We start from the raw sequence: 10,947 nt of genomic DNA, 5'->3' as shown, positions 1-10,947 counted from the left end.
TGGAATCTAGCAAGGTCTGAAGGAGCAGAAGTATGACCCAGTCGCATTCGTGTTAAACAGGATATTTCTCGTCTGGTAAAGTTATAGCTGTAGAACCATGGCTTTATAGGAATGTCACTCTGTATCTTTAAGTAATAGTTTCCAGATTCTAGGCTACTCCAAAACCAAAAGAACTCCCAGGCTGTCCTGAGATATCTTTTGGGGAGCGATAAAATATCATGAACATAATTCTTATACGGAAACATATCACCAGAATTAACAGCATCCACGGCCAAACGATCAGCTTTTTCATTGCCGGGAATCCCGCAATGACTAGGCACCCACACAAAATTCACAGTAAGCTCTTTCTTTTCACACTTTAATAATAGGTCTCGAATATCATATTTATTTATTTATTTATTTATTTATTAGTAAAAACATGTTTACATGACATTACAGTAAAACCAATGCGTCACGAAACTTAGATAACATAAAAGAAAAAAACAGTTTGTAAGAACATGAAAAAAAAAACAATAAAGTTTAAAACTAAACAATTGATTTGGGCGATGACGTAACTGCGTGGCTCCGTTGCGTCGTTTGCCCCGGTGTAGGATTCGGCAAATTGCCCCGGAACCGCCGAAAAACCACACCTTTCGGCCAGAAGTCTGCGCTCGCGATGGTGTCCTGCAGCGGCCGCGGCACGCGCACAACGAACGAGCTGAAGTGCACGTAGTGACGCGACTGCAGCTGTTGCACCCTCAGCGTGTAGCCAGTCTTCCGGCGAACGTAGTCCACCACCTCGTCTGCCACGGCGGAGTAGTGCAGGCGAGACACATAGAGCGCCCTACTCGGTGTTGCGACCCGTAGACCAGAATTAACCGGCTCTGCAGTGCCACACAGAGTCTTTCGAGGCGCCCTGCGTGTCTTGTTTTTCTTTCCACTAGTGTGAATCCCTCCTTATCCACACTGGCGCAGGAGGACTTCTTGAGTGGGGCCCGTTCATCACACACCTTAGTAGGTGCCTTGACCCGGTCAGCTGTTCGAGGCTGACCCACAACATCAGCATAAGCACGCTGACGTAGTGTCGAGTTTACCGGGGGCGGTCGCGCGCGCAGGGGGGGCGCGCGCGGAGCGGCGACACGTGCTGCACTTTTTACCGTGTCAGCATTGCGCAAACTGACCGACCGAACACTAGTGTCAGGCCGATTGATGTCCATATTAATATTTGAATCAGCCGTCCGAATTGGGGCATTCCGCAAAGCAGCGATTTCGTTGCGTAATTCGGCTATTGTTGTTAGGCTAGCTTCAAATTTAATTTTAACTTCCGCTAAACTTGATTTAAGGGCCACGATTTCCTTTTCCAAGCAGCGAACGTCGACTTGATCCGGCTCACGCGACGTCAGGATGGTATCCGTCGCTAAAAACTCCGGAATCCGGTCTTCATTCTCCTTCAGGATCTTCTTAATATCTTGAAGGGTCTTCTCTCCGGTTTCATCACCTCTCCGGTGAGGTACATATGTGCCGACGATCCCCAGGGACTGGCACAGCACTTGCTTCGCTTGGCAGATGTCCTCGATGGTAAAACTCGACGCACGAGAACTTATCTGCATAGCAGCAGCCGCATCCATCTTTCCTTCCCGCAACAGCTTGTTTTTTAGTTGCAGAAAGGCGAGGAACTCGTTCACGATGGGTTGACTCGGTTTGGAGAGATCCATCGTGTCAAATCGCCAACGCGACTCGAGCCGCGCTAAATTCGCAATTTATTTTAATTATTACTCATCAACGCGTCTACATCGCTGCGCGCATTGAACTCGACCATATAACAAAGGGTAATTGGTAGCCATTTTGAAAGGGGATTTTAACAAAATTTGAAGACAACTTTTAGAATCAGAAAATATTACGCATTTATTTAAATTGAACATCCAAACATACTCTACAGCTTTAAAAATACCGTATAATTTCCCAGTAAATACAGATGACTCTGGAGGAAGTTTGATTTTCTGGACAATGTTATACCAATAGGAAGACGCCTGTGTATGCATGTTTCCTGGACCTCTCCAAAGCGTTCGAATTTGTTAATTACAATCTACTGTGGGCCAAGTTAGAAACGTCCGCGGTCCCGAAGGACATCCTGCATATACTTAGGAGTTGGTACTTGTCTCAAGTTAATGTCGTCCGATGGGGCAAGGAAGTGTCGGAGGAGTACAGGTTGGAGTGCGGAGTGAGACAGGGCGGGAGATTATCTCCGAAGCTCTTTAACCTGTACGTCAACGCGCTCATCGAGGAACTGAGCAGCATGCATGTCGGCTGTCATATAAGTGGTGTCTGTATGAATAATATTAGTTATGCGGACGACATGGTGTTGCTCAGTCCCTCGCCTTGTGGACTTGAAATGTTGCTTAAAGTATGTGAGAGATATGCTTGTAATCATGGCCTCAGATATAATGCTCTCAAGAGTGAACTTATGGTTTTTAAATCAGGGTCAAAATGTCCATCTTTTGTACCACCATTGTATCTGAATGGGACACCCCTTAAAAGAGTGACTTGTGTCCAGTATCTTGGCCATATTGTAAATGAAAATCTGCGTGATGACACTGATGACGCAGACATAGATAGGGAGCGTAGGGCGCTGGCGATAAGGGCGAATAACGACGAACGACGACGATGAAGAAGAACGACGTATTATTAAGCAATAATATAATTTATTGAAATTAATTTCCATAGAGTACCTTAGTCTGTTCATATTCTTTGATGAATACTTTTGCATGTTAAATTGTATCTTGTTATTTAATGCATGTTAATTATAAGATGTAATGTTTTGAAAAGAAGTTGCCCGCCGAGTTTCTTGCCGGTCCCATAGTGGATACCCCCCTCCCAACTGAGGGGGGACTGAAATCTTCTCGAGGCTGAGGCGTAGGGTTAGAGCCGGCGTAGCTTTATTTGACGTTCATATGCGCATTGTAATATGCCTACTTGAAAAATAAATATTTCATTTTCATTTTTCATTTTCATTTTTCAATATGATAGCACATAGGTTCAGAGGATGCATAGCGCAGGTGAAAATAACTCTTTTTAGAGCCTATTGTACATACTTCTCTGTATACTTGCAGCCTATGGGCTAACTGTTCGCAAAGCTCGATCAGTGCTCTACGGGTCCAGTATAACAACGCCTTCAGAGTGCTGTTGCGGCTGCGACGCTTCTGTAGCGCGTCGGGTATGTTTGCGGACGCTCAAGTAGACGGTTTCTATGCCACATTAAAAAAACCGGCCAAGTGCGAGTCGGACTCGCCCACCGAGGGTTCCGTACAAACTTTCTTTCAAACTACCTATATAGTAAAAATAATCTCATATTTTCATATAACTCTAATGACTTGACTAGAAGACAAAAGTATAGGCACTAATGAGCATTATTGTGTATAGCGCCATCTCCCGGTCAATTTGCTAACTAATTTGCGCGACCTGGTTTTTCAGGGATAATTCTTTATAATGTTAACCGATTTAAACAGTTTTTACTTTATTGGACAGAAGATGGTTTACGTAACATCTCGTATTAATTTGAAGTACGATATACATCCGCAAGGGTGGGTAAATTGAAAGTAAAAATCTGAAAAGTTTTTTGTGAATTAAAAAAAAAGTATTCAAAATACAAACACGATTATATTTTTCCTGTAATATTTAGCATAAAACCAATGTTTACTAAAATTTTCATAATTTTTCGTTGGTAAACTTCGGAGATAAGGGGGGGAACGGTATTTTTTTTTACATTTTCCTTCAAAATTCTTTTTTTTCCACAACAAAAAAATTATAAAAAATAGCTTATTTACGTTCAATTTCAGCTCTTTCCAACGATACCCCACTTGACCTAGTAACTTGAAATTTACAGTTTGCCCCCCTTTCATTTTGGCCATTTTCTACAATTAAAATTAATATATTTAAAAAAAATATACTTTCTATTTGTAGAGGTTTACAATGTTCATAACTATTCCAAATTTCAAGTTGATAGCATTAGTAGTTCTCGAGATATTTAGGAATGTGACAGACGGACAGAGTCGCACCATAAGGGTTCCTGTTGTACCTTTTTGATACGGAACCCTAAAAAGCGTGCCGCAGCAACGCGTAGCAGAGTGTTTGGCAGCAGCAACGGTATCCTGGGTGCGACAGCGGGCCGGCTTGATAGTCGCTATATGCAACACTGGTCGAACCTGCACCTCTCCCTAGCCAATTTTGAAAAATAGTATATATCAAATATGTTGTAATTAGGTACTAAGGAAACTAACATAGTGGTAGTATTAGGTGTAAGTATTAACCTTGTATGGATTTTGTGGTCCGAAATAAATGTTTTTTTTTTATTTATTTATTTATACTGACGATGAAAAACACCCACCCCAACACAGCTGTCTGTGAAAGATTTCGATGCATCAGTATACATATATGTGATGCCATTCAGGCCAATATTCACCCACTAAACTGTTAAACATCGGCTTTGCACTAATTTTATCCTTTTTGATACCGAGGTCTAGACTGACTTGTGGGGAAATAGTTAGAGTCAGTCTTTCTGGTATATAGGAAGGGAAATATATCTGACAATAGGATAAGACAGGGATAGAAATCGAAGATAACTATTGATTATACAAGGGGGAGATCTGTTACGCCAATATGAAGAAGACTGCATATAATCATTTAGAGCCGATATTTTTGTGATCAGAGGATGAGGTGAAAATTGCAAAGTCTTAAAAATGAACCGGTCAGAAAGAAATTGTCGTCTTAAATGTATAGGAGGGTCAACACATTCCACTTGCATGGCGTTAGCAGGACTCGTTCGCAAAGCTCCAAGAATAGTCCTTAGAGACTTAGGCTTCCCACAGACAGTCTTAAAAATTCATAATCTTAAAAAAAACTTGTATGCAATCTGACAGTTCAAATCTGTCAGTGTCAGTTTGAACTGTCAGATTGCATACAAGTTTTTTTTAAGATTATGAATTTTTAAGACTGTCTGTGGGAAGCCTTATTCTGTATGACATTAAATATCTTAAACGCATCTTCTACACCCGGTGTTAAAAGAAATGAACCATAAAGCTAGGAACATACTACGCGGACGTCCGTCGTAAATCGACCGCGGACGGGAATCTGGACAATGGAAATACACATAACCGTGCAAACTATCGGTCGACGGACGCGGACGTGGCCTTGAGCGCACGGACGTCCGATCGAAATCTGGCTCGCTGGATGTTTTGTTCCGTGCACACTGATCGGTCGCGGTCGCGGTCGATTTACGACGGACGTCCGCGTAGTATGTTCCTAGCTTCATTCTGTATGACATTAAATATCTTAAACGCATCTTCTACACCCGGCGTTAAAAGAAATGAACCATAAAGCTAGGAACATACTACGCGGACGTCCGTCGTAAATCGACCGCGGACGGGAATCTGGACAATGGAAATACACATAACCGTGCAAACTATCGGTCGACGGACGTGGACGTGGCCTTGAGCGCATGGACGTCCGATCGAAAACTGGCTTGCTGGATGTTTTGTTCCGTGCACACTGATCGGTCGCGGTCGATTTACGTTACGACGGACGTCCGCCTAGCCTAATCCATAACGCTCCTAATGACCGCGTTGTAAACATTGAGTAATTATTACTTCGTATAGAGGAGCTATAGCAAACAACGAACGTGTCACAGCCTGTAAGCTGAAGGCGGGGCGAGGGGGCAGGGTGTGAACCAATGGCCTGCTTCCGTAACGTCGCAAGCGCTACGATTTTACTCGGCGCTTACGACGTTTCGGTCGCGATGTTGAGCCCTGCATAGAGTGCATAGATTAGAAGTCGTAGTATAGAAGTGACATGGGTTTACATGTGCATTTTTTTAATTTATGACTCTCAATTAGCGTGAGTTGTTAACAAAAAACATAAATCGCTGTTAGTTTTGTAACGACAATCAAGCTTGAAATCTGTATTTAAAACTAAACTTTTTTCATGTTCTGAATTTAGATTAAAGCTTAAGTAGTATAATTTACATAATTAAAACAAAAACGATGTTTTTATTGAAATTCCATGCTTAATTATCGTTGCAAAACTAACAGCGATTTAACTTTTTCTTAACAACTCAATCCCAATTTTTTTAAATGCCCACATAGAAAGCTGCATACGGACTGAGCATACGTACACGTAGCCGCAACTGGATATTAGTTATTTATGTGACTGTTGCATAATGGTAGGCATTAAAACATGAGTGTTGTTTTTGTTGTGTTAATAAGATAACATGAATGTTTTAATGCCTAATTATGTATAGTCGCATACATAACTTTATCTACATCCATGTATGTATGGGCGCGGGTTTATCGTCCCATACAAAATTTGAATTTCGCGCGTTTTTATACTCATAATTTGCTTGACCGTCTACCTACCCAAATTCATTCAGATAGGTTAGGTACTGCACTTACATTTACATACTCACATGAAATTCGACACACGTATTGAGAATTTGTTATAGACCGACATGTCGGAAAACTGTGCAATTCTGACAATAATAATTAAATAACCTTTTTTGCATCGATAAATATATAATATAATTTTCCCCTCACTAGCTCGGAAACACGTGTTTTGTCCTTTAATACCAGCGGGTAAAAACGCATTTTATCCACTAGTGGGTAAAGTAATTTGACCTTGAATAAAGTCAAATTAACTGCTTTAAAATTGGTAAAAGTAGGTGAATCTAGTAATAAAGATGATTTACCACCTGTAGAACTACTGGAAGCAGTGATAAACGCATTTTTTGCGTTGTAGTTTCCTCGCTATAATGAGGGGAAAAGTTTTGTGTTACACTCGGGTGCAAATGTATTTTACTTCTCGTGTGTTAAAAAACTCGCAAGTTCAGGATTCTATTCTCGAACCACTCGCTTCGCTCGTGGTTCAACTATAGCATCCTTTCACTTGCTCGTTTTTCCTTCCACACTCGGCGTTAAAATACAACTTTGCCCCCTTGTATAACAAATAACTATTAATGTATGATAGGAAACTTGAACTAACTTGCGATATTGTCACGTCTGCTTTTGTTGCATTTTTTACTCTTTGGTTTCAACGAAACATGGCCGCCGCAACATGGCGCTTCGGCATGAGTTTATATTGATACATTTTTTAAAAAGTAAGCGTGTTTAAACAAAAATGCAGTAAACCTACGTATGAAAAGTCACTCCTTGGCTTTAGTTAGATTTTCCTGAGCAGTTTGTACAGTACCTCACTACACATGACGGCATTATTTAGACGAAACATTTTTCATTGCGATACGTCAATCTACCACATCCGTTAGGCACAGACTCAGCGCGTTTGTGCCGATCAGCTCTAAGTGTTGTTACACAAAATCAAGTTGAGGTGCCCTCTCTAGTTAACATAATTACTCAAAGGTTGTAAATGAGTTTCAAATAAAAGAGATGGCTACCCCACCATACACCAGCCAAGCATCGTAATATGTTTAAGGACCGTTCGCATCTTCCTTTTACATAATTGCAATGACCCTTGGCTGAGAGATTGTAGTCTAGAATGATTCCCAGGTATTTAACTTCGTCACAAAATGAAAAAATTCTTTTTACAGTTAAAATCTTAATTTAAAACCTTTCTATTCAAAAGTTAATAACCATAAAATGAATACTTGAAAGCCTATCTCATGAATCTCATGATTGCAACATTTGCCAGATCCAGTTTTAGTTTCAGTTCTAGTTATAGCATTAAGAGTCACACTTTTAATGAGTAATAATTTTTGTTTACAACAATTTGTTTGGTGGTGGTTTAATCTATATATTAGGTTTATCTTAAAATTAGTTTGATCTATGGATGGTGTTACACATAGGATCTGTGTTTTTCCTAGGTTTTATGATCGAACTGAACTTGATGTAAATAACATCAGTTTAACGAACCAAATCTTGCTCTACCAAGTTACTGAGTTAGGTTTTATTTATGGTGTACATAATAAAGAATTTTGTATAAAATACTGGTGTTTCTTTATTCTTTCCCGAACCCTAGGTATTATGTCAACAGCCGGGCATATATCTTAGAGATAGGTTGGTGACAAGTGGAATTTCTGATGATGGTCAGAACCGAACTCCTCAAATCTGAACGGCACGCTTATAGTGACTTTGGTATTTTTATAAGAACAGCATGCACTTTCGTCCAGAACAGTGACATTTGGTGCAGTGGAACTGCTGATGATGGCCAGAACCAAACTTCTCAAATCTGAACGGCACGCTTATAGTGACTTTGCCATTTTTATAAGAACAGCATGCCCTTACGTCTAGAACAGTGACATTTGGTACAGTGGAACTGCTGACGATGGCCAGAACCGAACTCCTCAAATCTGAACGGCACGCTTATAGTGACTTTGGTATTTTTATAAGAACAGCATACACTTACGTCCAGAACAGTGACATTTGGTGCAGTGGAACTGCTGATGATAGAACCAAACTCCTCAAACCTGAACGGCACACTCATAGTGACTTTGGTATTTTTGTAAGAAAAGCATGCATGTAAGTTCAGAACAGTGACATTTATTTAGTTATGTTTGTTAAGCATATTGAGTTTTCAAGTCAAAGTTTTCTCAAGCTTCGATTTCTTATAATATAATCGGATTCATGAGGAATTGAGGAAACTCCTCAAACCTTAACGTTATACGTATATTCATTTGTGTTGCCATCTAATAATTAAAGCATTAAAAGCAATTTTAAAAAATACTTACACATTTCTACATAATCCAACATTCGCAAGTAGCTTTCACCAGAACCCGAAAGGCGACGGTTTTTTTTCTTAAAAATTATTTATTATGTTATATTACAATTACTCATTGAAAAACCGGCCAAGAGCGTGTCGGGCCACGCTCAGTGTAGGGTTCCTTAGTTTTCCGTATTTTTCTCAATAACTACTAAACCTATGAAGTTCAAAACAATTTTCCTAGAAAGTCTTTATAAAGTTCTACTTTCGTGATTTTTTTCATATTTTTTAAACATATGGTTCAAAAGTTAGAGGGGGGGGGGACGCACTTTTTTTTCCTTTAAGAGCGATTATTTCCGAAAATATTAATATTCTTAAAAAACGATCTTAGTAAACCCTTATTCATTTTTAAATACCTATCCAACGATATATACACGTTGGGATTGGAATGAAAAAAAAATCAGCCCCCACTTTACATGTAGGGGGGGTACCCAAATAAAACATTTTTTTCCATTTTTTATTTTTGCACTTTGTTGGCGTGATTGATATACATATTAGTACCAAATTTCAGCTTTCTAGTGCTAACGGTTACTGAGATTATCCGCGGACGGACGGACGGACGGACAGACAGACATGGCGAAACTATAAACTAGGGTTCCGTAGTCATCTAGGAACCCTAAAAAGTAAGAAGTTTTCCCTAACACTTTCGCAACCAGGCAAAATTTGGAACAGTACCCCAGAAACCGACAGAACTCGCTAGTCGAGCAAACGACGTGCCACTCAATGCCGGACGCTCAGGGCTGTGCCAAGTTACTTTCGTATAAGTACGTGGATAAAATTAAATCTGCTGTCTCATCTGTTTAGGCTCCTCGTTTTATCAATCATCACGATGCATCCATTGGGGCAATAGGAAATATATAAAATCACACAAAGCCAAAGCACATCACGAACCAGTACGGAATGGCTCCGATTGCAATTTTACACCGAGTCCGGTTTGAAAAAAAGCCGGTCGCAAACTTCAAATAGATAAGGGATGGTAAACAAGATCTCTTGGGTTAAGTGTATGATTTACTGTGAACTACATTCTTTTGTCAAAGAAGTTGCGACTTTATTGTATGTGCACGAACGTACTAATTATCGTAACTATTCAAAGCTACTTGTTACGTTTTGCTTCCACGCAGTTGCAGTGCAGTGCTGTTTTATGACTGACCTATTGTCTTTTTCTGAGAACTGCTTAGAAGTTAGAATGTTGTTAGGTACTTAGTTGAATTTCTTGCTTTATTTTTCTCTGAATTTTGTTTCACAAAAATCACCATGAGTATATCAATTATGCATGAGTACTCATGAAATAGATGCATAACCTATCTACTAAGTATTCGTAAACACAAATTAGGTTGTACGATTTACGAAAATTCTAACTCCTATTGATACATACCTGTGTATGCAATTTAACGTAACCAACTTAATAGGAATTTTTATTTTGTAATCGCATTAGGTAAAGTAAATAAAAATACAAAGTGAAGTAATAAAATATAATAATCAACTGTACCAACTTTTCGACCACATAAGTACAGTCAACCAATCTGAATCCTAGGCCACTGTAGAACCCTTTCACAACTGACTGCTATATAGCAAATAAAGCACGGTGTCAATACGACAGGGTTCTAGAGTGGCCTAGGATTCTAATTGGTTGAATGTACATAATATTCAGAATAACTGCCACTAACAGAAAAATCTAGAGATGGGCGCTGACGGGTAAATACCGGGAAAATACCCATATCTACCCAATCCACCCGGTATTTACCCGTATCTACCCAAATGAGCGGGTATATAAAAAATAATCTATGAAATTAAAGATTATTCTTAATTTTCATGACTGAAATATATTTTTCTACTAAAATGAATATATATATTTGACTAACTAATATTAAAATGTTAACAGAAATTCCAAATAATCCAATATATCATGCGTAATTTACCACATTCAACTAAAAAGTTGTATTCCCCAGATGTTTTAGGCCCACTAAGTATTCAAATAACTTACTTAACTTAAACACGGTGGACAGACAAATGCAGCTAGGGCTAGGATAGCCTGATAAACTGACAAACAACGTCAAACTCGTATCGGAAAAAAATAATCACCCAGTAACCAGCCAGTATTAATACCCCTAAATACTGAAAAAGGTATACAACCTCTACCAATGCGATATACACAATGTTGTATTTACGAGTACAATTGAATAGGCACGTGTAAGGTGTCCCCAATAT

The sequence above is a fragment of the Leguminivora glycinivorella genome, chromosome 25, assembly GCF_023078275.1.
Source record: "Leguminivora glycinivorella isolate SPB_JAAS2020 chromosome 25, LegGlyc_1.1, whole genome shotgun sequence".
NCBI lineage: Eukaryota > Metazoa > Arthropoda > Insecta > Lepidoptera > Tortricidae > Leguminivora > Leguminivora glycinivorella.
The sequence above is the reverse complement of the archived record's forward strand: the minus strand, read 5'-3'. Positions refer to the sequence as shown.